Below are 26541 nucleotides of genomic sequence, written 5' to 3' on the forward strand. Positions count from 1 at the left end.
TGCCTGAATCTCCCTACCAGTGTCTAGGCTGCCTTTATCTATTCCCCCTGCTTTCTCGGTATCACCTCTCCTTTCAAACCACAGTGAAATTAGAATACTTGGGGTCCCAAGTTCTGTGTTCTTGTAGAGGCATGCCTATTTTCATGTTTGTGTGCGTATATTTGTAACATTATGTTTTTGTACTATAATTTAGCAGTTCTGTTCAATAAAGTAAGCCTAGGAATCCTAAGTGGGCACCACAGACACAGGATGATGTCAATAACTAAAATACAGTGGTGCCTCGGTTTTCTAACATCTCTGTTGACAAACATTTCAGTTTACGGACGCCGCAAACCCAAAAGTAAATGCTTCGGTTTTTGAACATGCCTTGGAAGTCAAACATGCCATGTGGCTTCCGATGAGTGGAAGATCCTGAGGCCTAGCTGTCAGCTGTTGAGTCCTCAGTTTTCGAACGTTTCAGAACCCAAATGGTCTTCCGGAATGGATTACGTTTAAAACCAAGGTACCACTGTACTGAAGAGACACCACTTCATCCAGCAATGTACCTGAGCAACTCAGAACTAGCATCCACATAGTTCCATTATTACCTGCAGCCAAACCCACTAAAAATAAAAATTATATAAGGAAACAGACAAAAAATAGACTAATTTTTCACCCTGTTAAAATGTTATTTGCCTACCTGCATAGGTAGGTATTAATCTGCCAAATTGTTCATTAAGTTACTTGATATAATTTTTTTTAATTAGGAGCTTTTAATGTTATTGCCCATGAATTGCTGCTTCAAATAAGCATAAAACAAACATTTATAAGCAAGTATGATATCTAAAGGCATGAAGGCAGCATTCTGGACATATATTCTAATTAAGGACAAGTGTAGCAGAATAGGACCAACTTCTTCAAGAGCATCTGAAAGACATAGCTTAGAGTAAATCACATTCACTGCAAAGCTCATATTATACGTTTTGTGATTTTACCTCACAGGTCCAAGAGAACTATAAAGATGATAAGGTACAGGGTTGAAAACTGCTGGCTCTTATTTTAGAATCCAGACTTCCCAAGTTAATTTGGCACAGGCATGAACCTAGATTTGTTTATTTCAGCACATTTATATAGAGACCATAAAGTTTTAGGGGTTTATTTTGTTTTTGTTTTAAAAATAAACCAATGAATAAATATTTCTGATTAAACATACACCACAATCACTAGATAAATAGGACTCCAGAGCAGCGACAGAAAAACACACACATGTAAACATTAAATATTGTTTGCTGCTGACAGCTGTGTGCTTACTGCATTTGCGTTTTGAATTTTTGATTCATTAAACAAATTTAGATGTGTGCATATCTAAAAATCTTCTTTTACTGGCTAGGATGCTTTAAATAGATTTTTTTGGGGGAGTGGGGCGGGTTTATGAACATTCTCTAGCTCTCAGACAAGCTTTTCAACTCAATGTGGATACCTAAGAAACATTACAAGTGCTTGTATGCATGCAGACTCACATATATGCCTTATCTGCCATATTAGTTCAGAAGTGGCCACTTACCCAGTTCTGGGGTGGGCGGCGGTTGCGACCTGGCACAGTAGACCCTGACCTTGGCAGAGCAATGCTTCTCAAGATGGTTAGGGGATTGTTTGGCGGGCATTACCAATGACCAGGTTTTTTTAAAATATGGGCCAATCCGGCCAGGCCAGGTGGGCAGGGTTTAGGAGTGGACCAGACTTCGCTCTGGTCTGTCGCCAGCTGTTAAAAGCCAGCTGCGCCTGGCCTCAGGACCACAGCCAGCCAAATAACAACTCTCTATGCCCCCCCTGCTTAATTAGGCGTACAGTGGTTTTGAATGCTAACCTTCCATCCTTCCTTAGGCACTGTGTCTTGCAGATGACCCATTAATCATAGTCTCAACCCTCTGATGCCTCAGTCCTCCGCCAGGAGGCTGAGAGGGATACCCACCCAATGCCTAAGCCAATTCCTACCTACATCTGGAATAAATGAAGTTGTGGTCAATTTTAGAACCCCAGAATGTTGCCTTGTCCAGTTTGTTCACCTTCCTCTGATTAGGCTTTTCTCCCCGGGGAGGTGTCAGGGACCGGGCTGATGAGGAGGAGTGGTGGAGACTGCCACCCCAAGAACATTCTAGTTAGGGGGCGGATGAAGGGAGAATGGACCCAGGTTTGTGGTGGTGGCAGACAGGACACACCCCAGAAGAAGAAAAGAGCTGGGAAATAATGGGTACTGAAGAACAAGAGTGAGATAGCAGGTGCACTAGCCCTGAACAGAGACAGGAATCAGGTGCAGTTGAAGCAGTACTGCAGTCAGTTAACATGATGTTCCTAGAGAGTCTGATAGAGCCTCCTCCTTCTCCTAGAACCAGGCATTTTATCCATGTCACAGAGCAGAAAGCCAAACAGAGACAGAAGGATTCCCTAAGCAGCCACTGTAGACAGCCAGGGTTGGGGGTCTGAAAGCTAGGAAGTTAGGTGCTGGAGGGAGGAGGGAGCACTCTGGGCAACAGTGCAATCTCTGAGGGAGTACATGCTGGGGTCGCTGATGTCAATATTCCTCACTTTCAGAACACTCGCTTCCTGCCCCATTGAGAAAACAAGGTCTATAGTGTGGCCTGCCACATGTGTTGTGGATGTTGGGACAGCCCCATGGGACAGTCATGAAGTCCTGAGCCACCCAGAGCCAATCACCTTGCCATGGATGTTCAGGTCCCCCCAAACCAAAAACAGTGATACCTTGGATTTCAAACGTAATCTGTTCCGGAAGACCGTTGGAGTTCCAAAATATTCGAAAACCGAAAACTCAGTACGGAAGCCTCAATATGGAACACTTGATACGGAAGCCGCGTGGCATGTTCGACTTCCGAGGCGAGTGCGAAAACAATTACTTCTAGGTGTACGGCGTTTGAAAACCAAAATGTTCGTCAACGGAGACATTCAAAAACCAAGGTACCACTGTAGTGAATTTTGAAATTTTATGTGGATGAATTTTTGAACTGCACATTGTTAGCTTGATTTGTTATCTTGGTTTTTATGATGCCATTCTGAAAATAATCTCTGACTCCACTTTGCTTGCATCTATCTATCTATCTATCTATCTATCTATCATCTATCTATCTATCATCTAATCTATCTATCATCTAATCTATATATCATCTATCCTCTATTGTGCTTATGAAGACTAATTAACATTGTAAATTTAGTCTTAGATGCAGCTTCACATGTGTGAAATTTCCCTACCTTGAGTTGAGGCTGATCGATTCCTCCAAAGCTGGTGCCAACATCCTGTCAGTCAGATACTTAACTAGATTGTCAAAGGCCAGGAAATGAGTTGCCTTTTATCCCTACCTGGAAAAAAAAGAGAGAGAGGTGTCAGTCACATTTATGGCCTCCCAAGCATAATAAGTCACTCGTTGTGTTATCTCTGACTGTCACATTAAAGAGTTCATTGAACTCTCTTGCGAAGAACTGATGCAAATAGTATTCCGCTATGTGAGTTACTCCTGAATTATTAATACATAGCTATCTATAGGAGTGAATTAAGCCATTTATCCCTTTTATTTTATTTAACTATAAATGTCAAGAAAATTGCAATTGTAAAGCTAAATTATGTTCAAACATAACTTAATTAACTTAATTACGTTTCGTTTAAGGCATCGCACAACTGAATAGTATTCCTGAACTGAGTACAAAATGTAAAACCCTGGGATATTTCTTTATTATACTGAATTAGAAAGCATATGCACTACAGACAGAAAGCTTAAAAGCAGCATTTATATTACTATTTGCAAAAATATATTAGTTGAAAGCTGGATAAATGTTTTAATCACTGATTTTTGCAACCGTCTGGTTACAATTACACCAAAAAAAAGCATCGCAGAGGGTATTTCTTTAACAGACTTTTTATGATCATACATTAGCCTTAAACAAGTTTTTACAACTCATTATAAATAAAATATTAAGCAATCAGGCATAAAACTTGTTGAGAGTTTCTCTTCTGCTTATTTCACTGATGTCTCAAAATCTGTATTTGCCTCAAAACAACCTGCTGTTGTCTAGGATGCTTCCCAGACGAGGCAATGCACATGACAGAGAGTTAACTCTTTATTGTCAAAGATATCACAATCGCTTCTACAGGTCTGAATACAGCCGTACTTTGGTTCTTGAATGCCTTGGTACTCGGATGTTTTGGCTCCCGAATGCCAAAACCCCAGAAGCAAGCGTTCCTGTTTTCAAATATTTTTCGGAAGCCAAACGTCTGATGCGGAACAGATTAAATCCAAGAACCAAGGTACGACTATACCTACGCACACAAATCTAGTCTCTAGACAGCTATTCCCAGCTATTCCCAGGTCCCTGCTCTATGGAGCAGTTGCAGCAACAGGGGACAACTCCCCCTCCATCAGTTTATGTACCTTCCTCCAGCAGGCTGCAAGCATGCAGCCAGAGCCTACACCTGTCTGGAAGCTTCCTCTGCTCATCCCTTTTCAATCCCCTCCTGTTTCTGGGAGACAGAAACAGGAGAGGATGGGGGAAGCATGTGGCCCCTCACTTGCCTGACCTGCCTCTCTTGACCCATCCTCCAGCTCTGCCTCCGCCTCTTGTTTCCTCGCTGGTGCACTGGCCCACCAACCACTGCTCCCCTCTCTCGAGTCAAGACTCCAGCCCCCCCTTTACCCCAGTGCAAACTGGTCAGTGTCCTACCAGTCCCTGACAGCTATATACACCCGTCAACCATTTATTATGATACATTGACGAGGAGATAAAGCAGAAAACGTGAAATACAAAACCATAATCTCAGTAAAACCAATTATTAGTTATTGATACTGACGAACTAGGAACTCGCCATCACAGGAGGCCTGGGAGATATGACAACAATTTAGACAATTGGCACCTGTTTGGTCATATATTTACATGTTGCATTGAGGAAGGTACAGAAAAGGGTCTCTAAGGATCAACCAGGAAATGTTCTAATATGAGGATAAATTATATGTTCTCTAACTCCTTGATAAAATATATAGTAGACGAACACATGATATACTACTGCAACCTCTTAACAGCTACCGTACAAGGACAGCATCTATAGAAGAAGAAGAAGAAGAAGAAGAAGAAGAAGAAGAAGAAGAAGAAGAAGAAGAAGAAGAAGAAGAAGAAGAAGAAGTTATTATTTATATCCCGCCCATCTGGCTGGGTAATCTAACGTTGAAGGGGACTTTGGCAAATTTGCCATCTAACATTTTGGAGGTAAAGCATTAAAACAGGCAAACAAAGCTTCTCTTCTACACCTGGGTAATGTAAGAGAATTTAGATATAGCATGCATTTGCTACCAAGATTTTCATGGCATATTAGCTGATGCATGTAACTCTTGCATGCCAGGTATGGATATTTTATTCTCTGTATAACCATAAATTTGGATTATATCAGGTCTGCCTTCAGGTGTCTTCTAAAATTCAGATAGTTTTTTGTTTCCTTGACATCTGATGGGAGGGCATTCCACAGGGCAGGCGCCACCACCGAGAAGGCCCTCTGCCTGGTTCTCTGTAACCTCACTTCTCACAGTGAAGGAACTGCCAGAAGGCCTTCGGCACTGGACCTCAGGGTCAGGGTTGAACGATGGGGGTGGAGACGCTCCTTCAGGTGTATACAATGACAGCAGATATGAAGACCACTCTGCAATTGCACACTTTTCTATGTAGATGCAAAAGTGTCAAGCCACACCTTGACACTTGCCTGCTTCTGCTTCTGCTCGCACTATTCCAGCTTCCAGCTCAAGTTATTGAACTCGGGAAGCTGAGCTAGAGTTTCTAGATTTGGTATGGACACTAATAGACCAATCTGTCCCCAAGCATGAAAAGAAAGAGTATGTAATCATTAAAAAAAAATTAAATACACAACCATTTATAATGACATATACAACAGACCTTATCAAGATATTGCTTTGGTTTAAATAAAAAAACTACTTAAGCACCTCATCATCAGGTCCTCGGTTATCATAAAATATAACCAACTTATTGCGAAACGTCTTACAAATTCAAATGGAGAACTTTGGGAATTAGGAAGACAGAAAGAAAATGTCATGCACTGGAAAAGGATAAGGGAATTCAAAAGGTTCGTATTTTTAGCAGTTGGCATTCAGTATGTGTACAGCTTGCTAAGGGAATCATAGGTGGTAACAAGGTCAGATAAGCAGAATGGTCAGTGATATATGTCTAGTCACTGAAGCATAATAACGAATCATTGGTCAAAAAGTCCCTACAGATTTGACAAGGCTATGACCTTCCAAGTAGTATTTAACTACCTGGGAAAATGACACAGAGTTACGGTAGATGTCTGGAGTGGTGCTTGTCTTGAGGAATGAACTATACCTGAGATCTCTTTCTTCCAATGAATGCTAATATGCCTATATTTCTGAGGTTAGAAAGATGTGGAAATATAGAACAAATTTGCTAATTATTGCTGTCTTGAATAATGTCATATAAACAAATTCGAACAATGCACACAGACCACAAAGGACTCAGTATCCTGATGCATTTTGAGATCAAAATTTACATTGGTATGACAATTTCCATTGTCAAAATAGCCACATGAAAATAACTTGTATTTAAAAAAAACCTAGAAGCTTTTGTCTTATGAATAATTGGTTAAATCATTAGCAGAACTGACATAAAAATATGCAGTGAGAATAACCTAAACAGAATATAAAGGATAACCAGTAAATAGATTTGAATTAGATATGCAGTGGTAAAATATATAATATAAGTAACTGCAGAAAGGGGGAGGGGTGGATATTATGATTTGGAGCTTTGGATTACTTATGTAAATTTATTTTTGTTATAATAGAGCTACATGGGTGTTATGTATTAAGTTAACTGCAGTACTCCTTCTGGCAACCGTGGCTGCAGTTCTGACCCTGCTCACTGTGGCTGCAGTTCTCACTCAGGTCCACAATGGGTGTTAGGTATTAAGTTAACTGCAATACTCCTTCTGGCCACCATGGCTGCAGTTCTTACCCTGCCCACTGTGGCTGCAGTTCTCACTCAGGTCCATAACTTGCAAATGAAGGATTGAGAGTGCTGTTCACTGATTGGGTAGCTAGGGGAAGTTTGTTACTGTTGCAAGTTACTGAGTACTATATAAGCCAGTTGGCTAAGCTACTGTTCAGTCTGGACTCAGAGCTAGAATAAAGAGCTGGTTGTTTTGAGACCTGTGTCTTCATCCTTCTTACCCACAATGACCTTCTCGTATGAAACGTTATTGCGGGATACAGACCTAAGTCAACATGCAAGACTTCTAGGTTTGCTCATGAATAATTGTCTTACAAAAGCAGAAGGAAATGATCGGGAAATTCTATTTGTTGCACATTTGAATGAAAGTTTAAAAATAAAAAATGTGAGAGCAAATTATTGCTTATTGCAATTCTAGCAAGAAGCTTATATAAAATTGTTGCAAGCCAAAACTTTAACATGAAAATATTTCAGTGAGTATTAATTCAAAAAGTACACATGGAGAAGGGAAGGAATGGGTTAAATCCATACTCAGAGTAGATCCATTGAAATTAATATCCATGACTAATTTATGTTTATTAATTGCAATGAGTCTACTCTGAGTAGACTCTGAGTAGAACTTCGTTTGATACAGACCATTACATGAATTTTTCAGCACTGCCTTATAACGTTAGATTTAATGATTAAAAGAAAAAGAAAGCTTAAGTGCTGACTTTACACTGCACATCACCCCCTATTTAATAATAAAGATTGCTAGCAATTCAAGTAAAATGTTTCCCTTGAGCTCATTTGCCTTTAATCCATTTAGCAAAACTTATAAAATGACACTTTAAATAGCCTCCTATGAAGAAAAGCTAAATGAGAAAGCAAAAAATGAGCTCATGGGATCTTTCACGAAATGTTCTGTTGATGATTTTCATTCCTCATAGTGTTAGGTGATGAAGCTTTAATATACAGTTCATTCTTTCAACTGTAGAAGCATTTTAATATCCTATATGTAGAATTTATAACCTGAACTATCTTGTGGTGCAACAGCTGCTCTGGTAGAGAGAAAAGCTCTGCTCCCACCTGCTTCTCAAAAGCCTTCCTAACACCTTTTCCCTCCCCACACTTTTTCCTTAGGTTCACTCCCAAAAATCTCAAGATGCCAGATGAATGCGTCTCTGTGGCAATCTCACACTTCCATGCTCCAAAAAAACAGAATACAGTGGTACATCTACTTACGAATAACTCTACTTACGAATGTTTCTACTTACGAATGGAGCTCTGTCTGCCATCTTGGATACTTCTTGGATACATCTTTTTCTTGGATACATCTTTTTCTACTTACGAATTTTTGTTGTTGTTGTTTAGTCGTTTAGTCGTGTCCGACTCTTCGTGACCCCATAGACCATAGCATGCCAGGCACTTCTGTTTTGCACTGCCTCCCGCAGTTTGGTCAGACTCATGTTGGTAGCTTTGAGAACACTGTCCAACCTTCTCGTCCCCTGCGTCCCCTTCTCCTAGTGCCCTCAATCTTTCCCAACATCAGGGTCTCTTCCAAGGATTCTTCTCTTCTCATGAGGTGGCCAAAGTATTGGGATTTTTTCTACTTACGACTTTTTTCTCCCAATACATTCCTATGGGATTCGACTTACAATTTTTTTCTACTTACAAATGTGTGTTTGGAACGCATTAAATTCGTAAGTAGAGGTACCACTGTAATACACAGCATTCCTCAACTGTACTGAATGGAGGCTTTCCCCACAATGAAAAAAGGAAGCCCAGCCCCAGAACCACAAGATTTTCTGCATCTTCTATTACACTCTGTTACTATTGCACAACAGAGTATAGGAATTACACTCAATAACTTTTTGTAGAATTGATGCTTTTGAATTTTGGTGCTGGAGGAGACTCTTGAGAGTCCCATGGACTGCAAGAAGATCAAACCTATCCATTCTGAAGGAAATCAGCCCCGAGTGCTCACTGGAAGGACAGATCGTGAAGCTGAGGCTCCAATACTTTGGCCACCTCATGAGAAGAGAAGAATCCTTGGAAAAGACCCTGATGTTGGGAAAGATTGAGGGCACTAGGAGAAGGGGACGACAGAGGACGAGATGGTTGGACAGTGTTCTCGAAGCTACCAACATGAGTTTGACCAAACTGCGGGAGGCAGTGCAAGACAGGAGTGCCTGGCGTGCTATGGTCCATGGGGTCACGAAGAGTCGGACACGACTAAACGACTAAACAACAACAACAACAAACTTTTTGTATATTATAAGTGCATGTTGCCTATCAACACTGCTTTGATGCTGAAAGCCATTTTCAACGGCTCACACAGTAATTAAAACAGTCCCTATTTGAACACAGCAAATGTTAAAATACTTCAGTTGGCAGAACCATAATCTCTGCACTACCATATCTTTCAAACTAAACACAAGTTCATTGGGAATGTGTGCATATCATAGGAATAGATGTGATGTCTCACGTAGTGATCAGCTGGTGACCCTTGCCCAGAATATGAAAGAGATTCCAAGGTAGACAGGGGTGGTGGAGGAGAGATAGGATAATGTTGTAAGGAAATAAGGGGTCATTCTTTATTTACAGTATTGGCCCGAATATACGCTGCACCTTTAAAATTCAGGAAACTGAAAAACTGAAATGGTTGGTGCGTAAAAGCCAATTTTTGTAAGGTCGTGAATTTAAGCTGCAATTTAACTTTTCATGGTAGCTTACATTCAGGCTAATACGGTACTTGGTCTACGGCAGGGGTGAATAACCTATCCCTCTCCAGATATTGATGGATTTCAGCTCCTATCATCCTGGTGCCTGGTCACATTGGCTGAGCCTGATGGGAGCTGGAGTCCAACAACATCTGAAAAGCTACAGGTTCCAAATATGTGGTCTAGGAAAATGTATGAAGAATTGAGTCCCATAGACTGTGAAATAATCAGTTAATCATGTGAAGATAATCTTTCACTGCAGTGGGGGTGAAATCCAATGGGGTTTCCCCACTACAGGGCAATGGTCTCTTGTTCTCCTCATTTGGGAAAAATCTAATATGCATTCATTATGCATTCATTTCCACATCATTCTCCCAGTATTTGGGTTTTTTGTTTGTTTGTTTGTTTTGTTCTCTCTTTTTTTAACTGATTATAATGCTTAATTGTTTCCAGCACACATAACTGTGTCTGATATAAAATGGTAAAATTAGGAGAACCATGATACAAGATTGTGAAGTCGCCATATTTTACCTCCATTAAAATTAATTAAGCAAATGTTTATGGCAAACACGCACCACACTGCAAAGGAAAAGAAAAGAAAAGAAAATTGGCAATAGGGACAAAATAATGGCCAAGAAAGCAAAAATCATTATATTTAATTTTGTAACCTTTTAATGTGATGCAAACTTTTTGCATAATACAATCAGAAAAAGAAAACTGGGAGGCAAAGTGTTGGAGAATGGCAACTCGTGACTCTGGTCTGCCTCATTGCATGTTTCCGAACAGTGAATCATGTAAAAGCAGCTATCCCGAATTCATACTTGATGGAAGCTATTTACAATATAGATAGATAGATAGATATGTACTTACTTTGAAGTAAAATGCATTGAACGCATTTGGCCTTACTTCCATGAAAATATGCACAACACTGGACTTTTAATTTCATATGTACGCCTGATTAATACCCGTTAGCTTGTTTGAGCCATACTATCGGTTCAGAATATGGAATGGTGTGCCTGAATATTCTGTGAAATTGGCAGAAAGTAATAAAAACTGGCAGAAAGTAATAAAACACACAGTAATAATTTGATAGCGCATTTTGTTTTCAGAACAAATAATTCACATTCTGCTTAGTGATGCACAGCTTCACATCCTACAGCTGCATGCCCAAGTCACTAATAATGTCCTATTTATGTAAGTCAAGAGCTGGGTATCCACCTCATAGTCAGGCTTAAAATAAATTATTCTAATTTCCAACATGGAAATGCATGCACGTTAATGCATATGGCAAGGAAACCACTGTAGACCCAAGAAAAGTGTTCAGACAGCTACTACAATAAAATGTAATTTCATTTCATCCTGGGCTGGCACAAAATCTTTTATTACGCTCATAACAGTGAGCAAATTGCTCATAATTACTTATGAAGAGAAGAAAGAAAAAAGCAGATCCAGCAAGTCCCTTAACAGCCTTAACCTGCAGCCCTGGGGCCAGATTCATAGAGAGGAAGCAACAGAGCCTGTCACAGATAGTGCAGAAAAGTGAAGCAAAGACAAATCCTTGCCAAGCGTGGGGGGGGGGGGGATACAAGGAAATGTGAGAGAACAGGAAGAAGTACAAAGTCATATATTTCATTTGGAGTATTGCAACGCTTTGCCTTGAAATAATAAATATTTAGTTTTTCATCCAGATTTCTAACCCACCCTACCTGACAGAATCCAGAGAGATCAGCTACCCACAAATTAAAACACTGTCTTGCCAGAAGATAAAACTAACACTTATTCAGTGTCAACACATAGCCAGTGTGGTGTAGTGGTTAAGAGCGGTAGACTCGTAACCTGGGGAACCGGGTTCGCGACTCCGCTCCTCCACATGCAGCTGCTGGGTGACCTTGGGCTAGTCACACTTCTCTGAAGTCTCTCAGCCCCACTCACCTCACAGAGTGTTTGTTGTGGGGGGGGGAAGGGAAAGGAGAATGTTAGCTGCTTTGAGACTCCCTAGGGTAGTGATAAAGCGGGATATCAAATCCAAACTCGTATTATTATTATTAATAATTTCAAGCTGTCGTATTTTACTCGAATTATAAGACTCAAATTATTGTACTCAGATTATAAAATTGCATCAAGGCTGAGTCATCTGAATGTATGTATATTGCTAACATTGGGGGTTTTCCACAATAGTTTTACTAAGTGGATTCTGAGCTCTTGCTGAGATATAATTAATTAACTGGTTTTTTCTGCTAACTATGAGTGTTGTAACTTTAGATCATGTGACAAAGGTAATGAGTTGCCAATTCACCAGCTTGAAAGGGTGGTGGCTGTTAATCTTTCTTTGAATGCAAGAATATTTTTCATTTCTATGATGCTGAGTCTGTACAAGGCACTTTATGGATATTCTGGATGTATCTTTGATGACTGTGTTCTGTTTTTGAAGAGTTCTGCAAGAAAAAGTCTTTTGTCAGTCACAAGGGAGTTCTTCCTCTCTGCACTTTAATTTTCTCTTTATATGGCAAGCTCGGGAAGAAATGTTTCAGTTTTTGCAAGCACATTGCACCATTTTTTCTACCTCCAAACTTTATACCCCCAAACTACCTAAAATATATTTTGAGGTCCTTGTTTTGGTTCAGGGCAGTTTGGAGAGATTCCAATTCAACTCAGGCAAGAGCTGAATCTGTCAAAAAAAAAAGCAGCCTACTGCTTTGAAGTGAGAGCTGGACCATAAAGAAGGCTGATTGCCGAATAATTGATGCTTTTGAATTATGGTGCTGGAGGAGACTCTTGATAGTCCCATGGACTGCAAGAAGGTCAAACCTATCCATTCTGAAGGAAATCTGCCCTGAGTGCTCACTGGAAGGACAGATCCTGAAGCTGAGGCTCCAATACTTTGGCCACCTCATGAGAAGAGAAGACTCCCTGGAAAAGACCCTGATGTTGGGAAAGATTGAGGGCACTAGGAGAAGGGGACGACAGAGGACGATATGGCTGGACAGTGTTCTCGAAGCTACAAACATGAGTTTGACCAAACTGCGGGAGGCAGTGGAAGACAGGAGTGCCTGGCGTGCTCTGGTCCATGGGGTCACGAAGAGTCGGACACGACTAAACGACTAAACAACAACAGTGTACATCTCTACCAAGGAGAGTAGTAGCCAGTGCTGCTAATTTATGTGCCTTGAAAATGTGGGAGTAAATAAGCTAGGAGTCTCATCTCTCCAGAGTGCATGTAAGAACTGTCATGAGATTTCAAGTACGAGAAACAGTGTCTAACGGGTGTTTGTCTCTTCTGGATTATTATGGAAATATATGTCATACCTCCACATCTATACACCAAGCACCCAGAAATGTTAGGAGGTTAAGAAAAGAGAGGTCAAGAAGCTATAGGATATGAACCAATTCTCCAGTTTTTCAAAACACAAAAGGCCTTTCATAGGATGGTGGGGGTAAGGAAAGGGACCCCTGTTGCCAGTTTCTACCTTGTGAAATTTTGCTTGCCCTGACTCAAAAAGAAAATATTATCTGAATGTGGTTGTAGTGGGGAATCACTTCTATGTAGTGTTTTGTGTGTTTTGTTGGAAATGCTGATGTTACTCTTTGGAGATGTCAGTCAATATTGTGGGGAAGGAAGGAAGGACACACTGGGATTTTACTCTGTGGAGCCCAGCAAATGATTCAGTCAGTTGGCTTTAGGGGGAAAACACTGGATTTTGATTATGGAAGAAATGAATATCTAAAGATGAGAGGGTTATGACCCATGTCCAGAATGAGTTTTGAGATTTAAAAGGAAAGGGTTTTAATTTATAAAATTCTCAGCAAAATGTATGGAACAACCCCCTGCCTAGTTAATCCTTGGTGAGGCACATCAACAGACTGAATAATCTCTCTAGGGCCTTACTGCCAAGGGAATTGTGAACAATATTAAAACAAGTAATCAGACTGAAGATCATCCTAGGACACAACCCCTTCTGTGACCTCTGAAAGAGTTGGTGATGGAAAAGAAACGGCAAAATACATAAAATGCACAAAATGTAGGCCATATGTTTATATTCTCTACTGTCTTCAGCAGATGAGGTTGTTAAAGTGCACTTTCTTTTTCTGAGAAGCTGTTTTATACCTGGGGGTCAAACTGTTTGTCCACCTGGTCAGCCAGGGATGGCCTGCTCTGCTTGGCAATGGATCCCAGAGGGGGTTTTCCCATCACCTGCTGGCCTGATCCCTCAAAGCGGAAATGCTAGGGACTGAATCAGAGGCGCCAACTTCCAAGGAAGAATGGGGGACTTGCACAGATGATGCTACGTGGGACATTAGGGAGGAAAAGCCATGGGCGGAGCCAAACGTGGCAGCAGTGTAGCTACAATGGCCAGCAGCTCCTCCTGCTCCTCCGGTCTCCATCACTGGTGGAGGTGCTGCTTCATCCCTCCTTCACCTGTGCAGTGGCAGGAATCCACTGAAGCCATGCCATTCTCTGCTCTGCTCTTGGCCTCCTCCACCCCCTTTGAACATTGGGAAGGAGGCAAAAGGGCTCATCCCTACATCATGGAACTCCCAGACTGAACCTGGAACCTTCTGGTTGCAAACAATGTGCTCTTATCAGTGAACTACAGGGACTTCCGTTTCCCTTCTCTTAAAGAAAGGCAATTAAACATGCCAGTAGCTAACGAATATAAAACTTGGCTAGGAACAGAGGCTGATTCCACGATAAGTGATATTTAGCCAAGAAATTATCTGATCCCTAGAATTAAAAAACATAGAGATTTATTTCCGCTATATTAGAAGCTACCACTGATCACCTTACACAGATGGCTTCTATGAAAATTGTGAGACATGCTGAGATGAATGGAGCTGAATTCATAGTTTTGAGTTATTTAAGAGAATACATCTTTGCTTGCAAATTATTTGCTCTGCAAGCTGCCTTACTGCACAAACTGATTCAAGAAATAGATGGGGGGGGTTGGAAAAGGGGTGGTTTAGAAAATGTATCCTCCCACATTTCTAAATGATGGCCTATAATTTAATTGTACAACCTTCTGTATGCATAGAGGAATACTGCTAGACTTTGATAGGAGGGAGGAAAAAAAGAAATGGCATGCTAATCCTGATTTATGATATATAAAAAAATGGAATAAATCCCTTTTTGTTGAATATAAAGTGGTTTGAGACTAGAGCCCAGAGGAATATTTGATTCTTCCAGTTTTATGCAATGAAGCAGATTTGAACTGTACTTAACAAGCAGAGATGCATTTAAATTGCTTTTGGGGAAAATCATTTTGATCTCTTTATTATATATAAAATATAATGTGTTCAGCAATGGCGTGTTTTAAGAACATAATGTTCAACACAGAAGGCTGGGTTTTGTGTTACCTAAGACATAGCTCTAATACGCAACAGTTAAGCCCAGAGGCAAGTATGTATTGTGAGATTCGATTTACTGTAACACAGAACAGCTCTATTCTTGAATATCAGTGTTGTCAGCACTTGCTCTGTGATTACCTAAGCAGAAAGTCTCTGAAAAACAGCATCGCTGTGTGACTATTTATGGCACTTCAGCTTTTACATTTGGAGACTGTGATATTCTGCATTTAGGAATCTATATTTCACAGCTTATAAGAAATGCACACGTAGAGTCCCAAATGAGTGAGCGTTCATTTTGCCTGTTATAAATCACCTCTAAAATTCAGTATCTGTGATAGCTTCCAACGGTGCAGGTTTTCTTTAACTGCCAGGTTCAATAATCAGTACTACAATCAAGAGCCAAATCAATGATAATTAAACAATCCATGCAAAAATGTTCTAAAAACTTGGCCTGTTATTCAGCACAGCTGCTACATACATTTAAACAGATGTGGTCATGCTTTCCGAGGCAAAAATATTCCCCATTTTTTTACTTTAGTTTTCACCAAAGTTTTTTTTAAGAAATCTTTTACATTCAAGGTTTTTTTTATATATCTCTGACAACAGATTTGTCTCAAAAGACAGATCATTCATCTGATGACAATGAGCACTTTGTCATCTGTGCAGATAAGTAAAGGAAAATGTGTCAGCAGAAGAATCTTCCATAGCCAGTAATTTGTGTTCTCAACACAAAAGAGAAATTCACACAAACAACTTACCATAACATTTTTTAAAAAAAAATCACAGGGGAAAACAGCAGCCTGTCAAACCGAAATGTTTAATGCTTTTAATTAGCATTTTCTCTCCAGAGTTTTAAAAAAAAACCAATAAAAATGGACCCATTCGTACAGTTTGTACTTTGAGGCTCTAGGGTTCAATTTCTGCAAGATCCATATGCAATACATAGGATGGCATTCACCACTAGTCCAACTCAAGAGTAGACCCACGGATGTGATTAACTTAGATTAATCAGAGCTGGCCCCGTCATTAGGCACCACCGGTGCTGATTTTTCAGGGGCGTAGCCAGGATCAAAACTAGGGGGGGGCAAGCCATGGTCGTTCAGGGGCGGGGCCAAGGCACGGGAGGGGAGGGGCCATGAAGTGGGAATGTGGGCGGGGCTACAGGGCCAGTGGGCCCAATGACATTGTGGTGGCGGCAGCGGCAGCGGCCACCTTGTGCTTCTGGGCCTGGCAGCGTTGGCAGCTACCCTGCTTGGCTGGAGAGGATGGGAGGGTCGGGCAGGCGAGAGGGGGTGGCAGGGCGGGCGAGGGCGAGGCAAGGCACGGCCGCAGCCACGACGGCTCCAAGGTGTTGCTGCATATCAGCATATTTCAACCATGTCGTGGGTTCAAGCCCCACCTTAGGAAAAAATTCCTGCATTGCAGGGGGTTGGACTAGATGACCCTTGTGGTTCCTTCCGACTACAATTCTATGATTCTATTGATATATTACCATAGCATATGCATCATTCTGCTTTCTTGAATTGTCCTACTCCTAGGCATAGCAGCCAACTCCTAGAGGCCTAGGTGCCTGACCCCTCCCCCCCCCAATTACTGGTAAATACCGTATTTGAAAGAGTCAGCCCCCCATGTTGATGGGCTTTCTATGTGGGGCTTATCTGCCCCCCCCCCAGTATTTTATTAAGGATGGAAGAGGGAGGGAAGGAAGAAAGAAATAGAGAGAGGGATAACTCATATTTTTGGGTGCCTCTGGGTGACGCTGTGATGCTGGAACTCTGCAGCAAAAGGAGTCTTGTAAGCAGCTTTCTCTCTGCTTGATTTACAGCAGGCATGTCCAACAGGTAGATTGTGATCTACCAGTAGATCACTGGATGTCTGTGGTAGATCACTGGTATGTCACTGGCACCCCTAAAAAAAGCTCACCCAAAATTTTCCTCCTCCCTAAAAAAAGTTGAACTATGACCTGAAGCCCTAAACAGAAATGGGCCTCCCTCCCTCCTAAAAGAAGCTCAACAAGTTTGACCTAAACCCCAAAAAACAGGGCTTCCCTTCCTTAAAAAAACTCAACAGCTTTGACCTGAACCCCCCCCCCCAAAAAGGGGGTAGATCACTCCCAGTTTTTAACTCTGTGAGTAGATCAGAGTCTCTTGGGAGGTGGCCACCCCTGATTTACAGTAGACAGATGCAGGAGGAGGGGCAGGCTGGAACACCTGTGCTTTTTATAAACATCACTGTGTCTGTCAAAGCTACAGCCCCCCCTTTCTTATTCACTTACTTTTAGCCTTGCAGAGCCACCTTAGTCAAATTGAATCCTCTGCACCCTCATTAAATCGTCAATAGAACTCTTAATGTGATTCCTGAATGCTCATTAACAACTCCGACTCAAGAACAATAGGGTGAATTGGTCAGCTATCGAAACTTGCCTGGGGATATCTGCTCCATTGTCTTAACTGCTTAACTACTGGTAGCCACTTTGCTTTATTTATTTGATGTGTTTTTGTTACAGCTGTGTGCCCCCCCCCAGCAAGCGGAGACTTAGCTGCTCTTGCTAAAGCAAAGCCCTTTCCACTTCAGTTTTTGGAGGGGAAAAGTGCTGGTTATGGTATGTAAAATACATTAATTTTTTGCTTCTAGGGGGGGCAGCTGCCTACGCCCATGTGATTTTTGGCAATATTTCCCAGAGCTCACAAGATCACATGCAATTTGGGGCAAGATCTCACCCCAAATCGGCGTGATCTTGCCTGAAATTGGGACTGATTGTGGCGATGCCTCTCCATCGCAGAGGCATCACCTTTCTACCTTCACCTGGTTTAGCCAGTTAGTCTAAGCCAGGGGTAGGCAACCTAAGGCCCGGGGGCCGGATGCAGCCCAATCGCCTTCTCAATCCAGCCTGCGGATGTTCCAGGGATCAGCGTGTTTTTACATGAGTAGAATGTGTCCTTTTATTTAAAATGCATCTCTGGGTTATTTGTGGGGCCTGTGTGGTGTTTTTACATGAGTAGAATGTGTGCTTTTATTTAAAACGCATCTCTGGGTTATTTGTGGGGCCTGCGTGGTGTTTTTACATGAGTAGAATGCTTTTCAAAATGCATCTCTGGTTTATTTATGGGCCTAGGAATTCGTTCGTTTTCCCCCCTTCAAAATATAGTCCACCCCACCCTGCCAACATGGTCTGAGGGATGGTGGACCAGCCCACGGCTGAAAAAGGTTGCTGACCCCTGGTCTAAGGTGTTCCCAGGGTATGGCCACTGTCACATCCTGGCAGCTTCTAGGAGCTACAAGTGAGAGTTGAGCGCATTGTGGGGACCAAATATGGACAAACTATTCCATTTATGTATATGAATGGCTTTGGAGTTTTGTTTTTGCTTGTTTTTTGTTTTCATTTTGTATTGGATTTCATTTATATTGTAAGCTGCTTTGAGTTTTCTTTTCATTTTAAAAAGCAACTAATAAGTGCAATAATCATCTCCTTTGAAGAAGTGTTTTCACCACCAATTAAGATTATTGGAGCTGTGTGTGCAGGGCTTTAAAAGCAGTACCTGTTAATTTATGATAAGCTGATTATTGGGCACAGGGAGCCACACTGAGAGGGAAATGCTCCATTTTTACTGACAAGCTGGAACGTGTCCAGAGGAGGGCAACCAAAATGGTCAAAGGCCTGGAAATGATGCCTTATGAGGAACGGCTTAGGGAGCTGCTGTTTAGCCTGGAGAAGAGAAGGTTAAGGGGTGATATGATAGCCATGTTCAAATATATAAAAGGATGTCATATAGAGGAGGGAGAAAGGTTGTTTTCTGCTGCTCCAGAGAAGTAGACACAGAGCAATGGATTCAAACTTCAAGAAAGAAGATTCCACCTAAACATTAGGAAGAACTTCCTGACAGTGAGAGCTGTTCGGCAGTGGAATTTGCTCCCAAGGAGTATGGTGGAGTCTCCTTCTCTGGAGGTCTTTAAGCAGAGGCTTGACAGGCATATGTCAAGAATGCTTTGGTGGTGTTTCCTGCTTTGCAGGGGGTTGGACTGGATGGCCCTTGTGGTCTCTTCCAACTCTATGATTCTATGATTCTAGTTTGTGTTGAGAGTGCTTCCTTCAGCTGAACCATTTCCTGCTGTACCATTTATCTTATGAAAATCCTCCTGAAGCTGCTGTTGACCCCGGTAGTGCTTTTGGCTAGGCAATTAATTCTTTAAACTATAGTAGGCATGGAGAAGAAGAAATTTCTACAACTGCTACTTGTCATGTAGTGGTTAGAAAAATTCTCACTTCTACACAACAGCCCTCTTTACATCCTATGTCCAACACAGACAGGTAAAATAATTGGAGGTGAGTTTCTCTTTCAGAAAAGAATGATGGTGAATCTCTGAAAAACATTCATGCAAATACAGTTTGCCACAGAGATTTCTGCTTGGATGAATTTCAGAAAGGAAGTCAGCAGAAAATCCTAAGGAACTGAAAACACTGGCAGGTTTAGGGAATTTTTAATTGTATTTAGTTGAGGCAAAACACTAATGGCAACAAAGGTTTGCCTACTAGTCTACTGATTACCATATTCATCAACTGTTTTTCTTTTCATGTACCTTACACATGTTGCCAGAAACACACTCATCAAGTGTTGCCAAAAGCATGGAGTGCATCCTAAGATGTCCTTCATTTGAAATGGCATTCTATTAAACTTGCTGCTGAGCAAGAATCCAGATTGTCAGCAATGAAGGATTCACTGAATGCTAAATCTTGATTGTGAATAATAATAATAAGCCATTAACTAAATGGCTTATTATTTAGTTGGGTGGCTCTGTGGGTTAAACCACAGAGCCTAGGGCTTGCTGATCAGAAGGTCGGTGATTCGAGTCCCTGCGATGGGGTGAGCTCCCGTTGCTCGGTCCCTGCTCCTGCCAACCTAGCAGTTCAAAAGCACGTCAAAGTGCAAGTAGATAAATAGGGACCGCTCAGGCGGGAAGGTAAACAGCATTTCCGTGTGCTGCTCTGACTCTTCAGAAGCGGCCTAGTCATGCTGGCCACATGACCCGGACAGGGGCGTAGGAAGAGCAGGGCGATGGGAGCACAACGCCCCCGGCAGCATGATCCCAGTGGGGTGCCATCGTGCCTGCCCTGCCTGCCCGCGCTGGGTGCCCAGCCCCCAGAATGCGGTGCCATGCCCCTAGAACATGTGCCACACCCCTGTGGGTGGTGCGCCACACCCCCAGAATGCATGCCACACCCCCATAATGCACACCACACCCCTCTTGGGTGACACACCCCACCCCCGGGACGTGCGCCAACCCCGCCCCACCTGCTCTCTGACCCCAGTGCCAGAGCATGAAGCTCCACCACTGGACCCGGAAGCTGTACGCTGGCTCCCTCGGCCAGTAAAGCGACATGAGCACCGCAACCTCAGAGTCGTCAATGACTGAACCTAATGGGAAGGGGTCCCTTTTCCTTTTTTAACTAAGAATGGTGATCTAAGAACGATAGTCTGGGTTTCTTTTCTTTTCTTTAATTTAAAGGTCTATAAAGACAACCCAAAGCTATTGTACTTTATACCGAGGACCGGCTAATACTTCAAGCAATGCAACATTGAGGTTTCTCCCATATTGGATTCCATTTCTTTGAATGAACATGCTATGCAGAGAAGATTAATTTTGCCGCCACATCCAAAAAGAAGCCTCATGAGAAAAACAATGGGATGGTGTCTATATTTATTAAAATATAACTACTTGGAGGAACTACAAACCAATTAGCCAAATAACCTAGATAGTACCAGCAGATGACGTTTTTAAAACAACTATTTAATAAAATATCCCTCCCAGGGATGAAAGAACCCTGGGCATGTTAGTTAGTTAGTTAGTTAGTTAGTTAGTTAGTTAGTTAATTCTGTTCTTGCCTTCATCCAAGGATCATATAGAGGTTTAAAATATAAAAAACAAAAAATGCACACTATTGTAACAAACAAAAACAATTATATTCCCGCCACCACAATCACATAGTTCGAAAGACCATAGATTGTTCAATTAGCCAAAAGTCTAGGAAGAGGACTGTTTTGCCTGGCACCTAAAAAAGGTGCCTGGAGAGCCTCCCTGGGGAGAGCATTCCACAAAGGGAAGCCACTGCAGAAAGGGCCTCTTCTCCTGTTGCCACCTTCCAGACCTGTTGTGGAGGAGGCACATGAAGAGGGGCTCAGATTATGATTGCAGGGTCCAGGTTTATATGGACAGAGGTGGTCCTTGAGGTATTGAACCCCACATTGAAGGCCCCTTGGGGCCAAAGAGCACTCCTGAAGCATCACTCTCTTGAAATGGCCATCCAAGTAAGACCAGAACCACCACAAAGCAGGGCCACCCACCCCTAACTTGGACAGCCACTGCAGAAGAATATACTTGTGACATCACCTCTACCCTTTTCCCTCAGGACTGAAAACTCCCGAGTTGTCTTTTAGGAAGAGAGGGACTGGAGGAAAAGATCCCTACCTCCACCCTGGAAAAGGATGAATGACATTATTACACTCCCCCGTCATTATGGATTTGTGAAGTTGTGTTGAATTTTGCTTGTTTCGTATACACCAGATGAACAACAGGCTCAAAGGAAAGAAATAAGGTTCTCTGCACTGAAAAATATTTCTAAGATTTGTGCATAATTAAATAAATATTTTAATTCTAAGTGGCTAAAAATAGCATCAAAAGTTTAAAATGTGCTAAAACTACACCAGTTTTTATCTAATTGCTCCTAACTTACATTTTACTTTTCATGTACGCTTAATAACCTGTATTATTAATGCATGGAATATTTATTTCCTACATAAGATTTTTCTTCAGTGTAACAACTGCTAACTGAAAGATGAAAACTGGTCTGGCAATGAACACTCACCCTTTACACTGCTACACTTACATCTCGCAGAGCACCGCCATGCCCCATTTACCCTGATGAGCCCCAGTTCCCCCCCCCCCCCGGTTGGGGGGCTGGGAGCCCAAGGCCTAAGCCAAGGTCTTCCTACATCCAGAAGTTTAATAAAGTTGTGGCCTAATTTTAATTCCATATAACGTTGTCAAAGTCTTTATTCCTTCCTTATGATCCCTGGGGGCTGGGGCTGTTGCCGCCTGGCCACGCAAACCATTTTTGTTCACAGTTTCACATCAGAAGTGTTATTTTCTGTAATGGATAACGAAATACCACAAGGTGACTCTAGAGTAACATTAACCTGACACATTTGCAGTAACAGCATTTTCATTGTCAATATGTCAACACTTATTTCTTACAAGAGATGGCAACAGCAGACGACAACAATAATCTATCTTTGGAAGCCCCTTCCATTCTTTCTTTTAATTACAGAATGATATTTGCTGTCCAGATTTTACCATTATAAGCCCCGTTCTGTACCAATAAGCACAGGAGCCTTTGCCCAGCAATGCTGTGGCCCACGGATTGCAACAAAATACTTGGCAAGGTTTTGCCCAGTATCTTCTCTGTGATAGGCTCCTGGGGGAAAAAAGCTGTCCCATGAGCCATTGCTGAAGAGGGGAGGGGAAAGCCTATATAAGGCTGCTTCCCCTGGGTCTCATGACAATTTTGCTTTGAGAGCTTCCCGCCTGCCCATCCTCAGGTTAGAGACTTCACTGAGCAATTTTGTGTCACTGGTTCACTGGTTTCAGGGCCAGAAAGGATTCCCCCCCTCCTCTCAACCTGATAGGCACTTGGTTGGGATTTTTTTTGCCTTTCCCTCAGTGAAATTATGACTTTCCTTTGTTAGGTGGAAGAACATTGTTTTTATGATGGTGGAAATGGCACTGGTCAGGATCAACATAGTGAAGGGTGACCCCCCCCCCATAAGGGGCCTGAGGGGAGGATTGACCACGGCAAACCCAAGCGTGGGTTCTGGATAGGCCTGGTTGGAACCTGCACCCTGGTCCTCCAGTGAGACCTTGCTTGCTTGGCTGCACCACGGCAAGGTTCAACCCTGGCCGATTCCTGTCATACAGTTTTGGAGTGATCCAAACCCAGCGGATTCATTCCATCGACATGGGGCTTGTGGAATGATGAGCTGATCTTGGGACCCAATGCCATGCCAGCTCTTGCCCTGCCTGCTGCTGTCAGTAAAGATTTGGCCTGATTTTATCCCATCACCGTTGTACAGTCTGGTTATTTTGCTTCTCTCATGGATCACATAATGTGGCCTTGGGAATCTAGTTGCCCCCATCATTACTAAAGAAGAAGAATAAAAAAAAAACTATTACAGTGGTACCTCGAGTTGCAAATGCCTCAGGTTACAAATGCTTCAGGTTACAAACTCCGCAAAGTTGAGAACTTTGCCCCAGGATGAGAATGGAGCCAGAGGCCCCATTAGCGAAAGCATGCCTCTAGTTAAGAACAGTTTCAGGTTAAGAGCAGACCTCCGGAATGAATTAAGTTCGTAACTAGAGGTACCACTATTTGTTTCACAGTAATCCATTTAGAACACATAATATACATTGCATTTCATAAATAAATACTATGGGTGTGTAACCACTCAGTGTTGGCGGTCAAACAATGAAGGAAATTGGGGTAATCTCGGGTAATTTTATCCCTGCATGAATCAAATCATGTCAATAGCCTCCCACAAAACCTCTGTTCATTCTCTAGGCAGTATTAGGGACAGTCTCAGCTTGTAATGCCAATTTGGAGATCATATCCTTCCAATAATTAAAAGAAAGTGCCAGGGAAGCTAACTAGTGAAGTCACTATTAAAAAATCAGAACAAAACAAAACCCATACATGTATGAATCAACTCTGCCACCTCTGAATTATTTTAAAGTAAGAAACAGTATGGGATAAAACCACATTCTCCACTCCTGAAAATATGAAACTAATATGGATTTAGGAATTTTATTTGGCCCAATAAAGGAAATTGCTCTAATATGTGTTATACAGGAAAGTGAGTTGCTTTTACTTTCCCCACAAAAGTCCACAGATATGCAATTTGGCAGGCTTACTTTACCCTGGAGGAGTTTATGTTCCATCAAATTCCACCTGCATCTGCAAAAGGGGGGAAATTGCAGCTGTTTTTAGACTCCCCCTAATAGTGAATGGGGAATACAGTGTGGCTCAGAACCCAAATAACAGACAGAAGTGGACAGAGCATGGAGTGACCCCGGGAATTGATTGCATTTTTAAAAAGCACAGATACAAGGAGAATATTGGGGTCCATGCACACCCCTACTAAGTATGAATTACTAGTATCCTCATGGTATAGCTATTTTTTATTTTCTAATTATGATTGAGGCATGTGGATTTGAATGCTAATATGAAAGCTGTAAAATATATGAGTGAGATGTTAGAAATAGATGAATCAGTCTACTTCTGGAAGGGGTATGTATCTGTTTCAGATTAAGTCTGAATGCAGAAACATTGAAGGTAACTTTGGAAGTAACTAGATATTCTCCAAAGTGAAACATGTGCCATCTTCAAATGGCCCAAATTGAAGAAAGCTGGTCCTTAACATTTGGACCCACTTCAAAGCTTTGCAGCTTATTGAAGCAGCTGTCAAATACCCTATGTATGCCTTCAGAGCAATCTCTGGTCAAAGTATCAACATAAGCAGAGTCTGCTCTGAAGATGGACACTAGAGATTTTACAACCACCCTGATAAATGTGCCTTCAGAGCCTTTATCCACCCCCCCCCTTACAAGTAAGTGGATACAGCAGTAAACGTGTTTCTAAACTTATTTTCTCCCTCAAAAATACTCATTTAAAAACCTTTTAGAATGCATTTTTTGAGCCAAGAACTCCTTCAGAACATCTGGGAAGTGTGAAATCTGGCAGATAACCAAGTTCTTTTCTGCACATTAGCCTAGGCGGAGAGGATCAATTCAGTTCAAACTGAAATTTGCACATATCACATTCTTCAAACATTCCTAGGAGCAGCAGTCCCTCCCATTCATTTCTGCCTTAAAGCACTGGGTCAATATGCACCAGCCCCACCTGTATTGAAGTCTATATGCGAGCAGCTGTTTGTGTGCAATCCACCACTACCCAAAGTCCCAATCATGAAGAAGTCAACACACGGGGAACTACTCATATATAGGTTTATTCACTGCAGGCAATCCACTCCGGTACTGAGATTTTTGAGAGCAAGACCATAAGAACCGGCACCATCATTTTAAGGTGCTTCTCTGATGTTTCAAGTGAGGGAAACGGGACCTTAGTAATACAATGAACACAACTCTAACTTCTGAATAGGTATGTTTTTTGTTGTAGCGATAGGTCTTAAATTACAAGTACGGAGCACAATTTAACAGTGCTGGTATTAGGCATTTCCACACACAAAGTGAAACAGAAAGCCATCATCGTTTGTTAATTCTATTTTTCTTTTAAAGAACACAGAAAGGCAGAGAAATAAATAGAATCTCTTATCCAAAGTGATAGTTTTGGATAGGCATTATGGTCCTGCCAGCCCTGATCCAACAACAGAATGGTTTCTTTTGTACATTTGACTGATAAAGACCACAATATGTCCCTGACAGAGCACAATGATTTCAGTGGGTCTCACACAGTAGAAAAGTTCAGGCAGATTGTACAAAAGCAGTTTTCACACACACAGACAAACACACACACACCCTTTTATATAAAAGTCACTTTTGCAACACAGTCAAAAATCAAAATATATCAGCCTATTTCCCAAAGGCATGAGTTAATTAAAACAGAAGATAACGTAGACACATATTTCAGTATTCAAGCTGAAAGTTGCCAATATTCTGCTATTGACCTATTTGTGTAAATTGGGTATTGGATTTAATTTGTCAACCTACCTTTGAAAAATTGGCAGGTGGAAAACAAGAAATACATTGAATAATGTCTTAGTCCATGGTTCTAATTTCTAGCTCTCTTTTTTTTAAGAGGCATTTGTTGTTTGGTTCAAACAAAAGATTTAAAAGTTTTAATTAAGAGTGCGCAGGTCTTCCAGACCAAAGTGTGAAAAGGAACAGAGGGATTTGCACACTTCCAACACAAAAAATGTGCAAATCTCTCAGATATGCTCCAGATGCAGAAGTGTTTCTGGTTTATTCCAGTAAGTCTGTAACTGTTCATTTCTGCTGAAACAGCAGGAGATGTTTGGGATTATGCTGTACTTTTGTATGCTATCTCAAGGTCAATGAGCGAAGAGGATATATCTGTAATTCAGTGAACTGCCTGCTTATTCCTACTTCCATCTTCTACTCTTTTTCATTGGGTTTTATAAACAAGGATAATGTTATACAAATAAGTATACCAAGTTTTCTCATGTCATTTGTATATCACAAAAACAGTATCATCTACAACAACTACAAATATCTACAACATCTACAAATATCTACAACATATGTTTCATTATTAGTGGTCAATGTATAAGTTCTTGGTTCATGAATTGGTTTAAACAATTAGGAAGACGAAGATGAAGAAGAAAAGGGGGAAAGGGGGGAGGGGAAATGGTGAATGGGGTTTGGGTTGGGTGGTTATGCTTCTATTATTCTACTTAGGGGG

The 26541-nt window shown here is 41.6% G+C and overlaps 1 long non-coding RNA gene across 1 annotated transcript in view; it reads right to left on the reverse strand.

Moving 5' to 3' along the window:
• Positions 1-3272: 3272 nt before the first annotated feature.
• Positions 3273-26541, reverse strand: part of LOC132591235 (uncharacterized) — a 306011-nt gene continuing 282742 nt past the window's right edge. Inside the window, exon 4 of the long non-coding RNA XR_009556849.1 lies at positions 3273-3351. This is a non-coding gene — a long non-coding RNA (uncharacterized LOC132591235). The remainder of the gene's footprint in view (positions 3352-26541) is intronic.

Source organism: Zootoca vivipara, chromosome 16, assembly GCF_963506605.1.
Source record: "Zootoca vivipara chromosome 16, rZooViv1.1, whole genome shotgun sequence".
Lineage (NCBI taxonomy): Eukaryota > Metazoa > Chordata > Lepidosauria > Squamata > Lacertidae > Zootoca > Zootoca vivipara.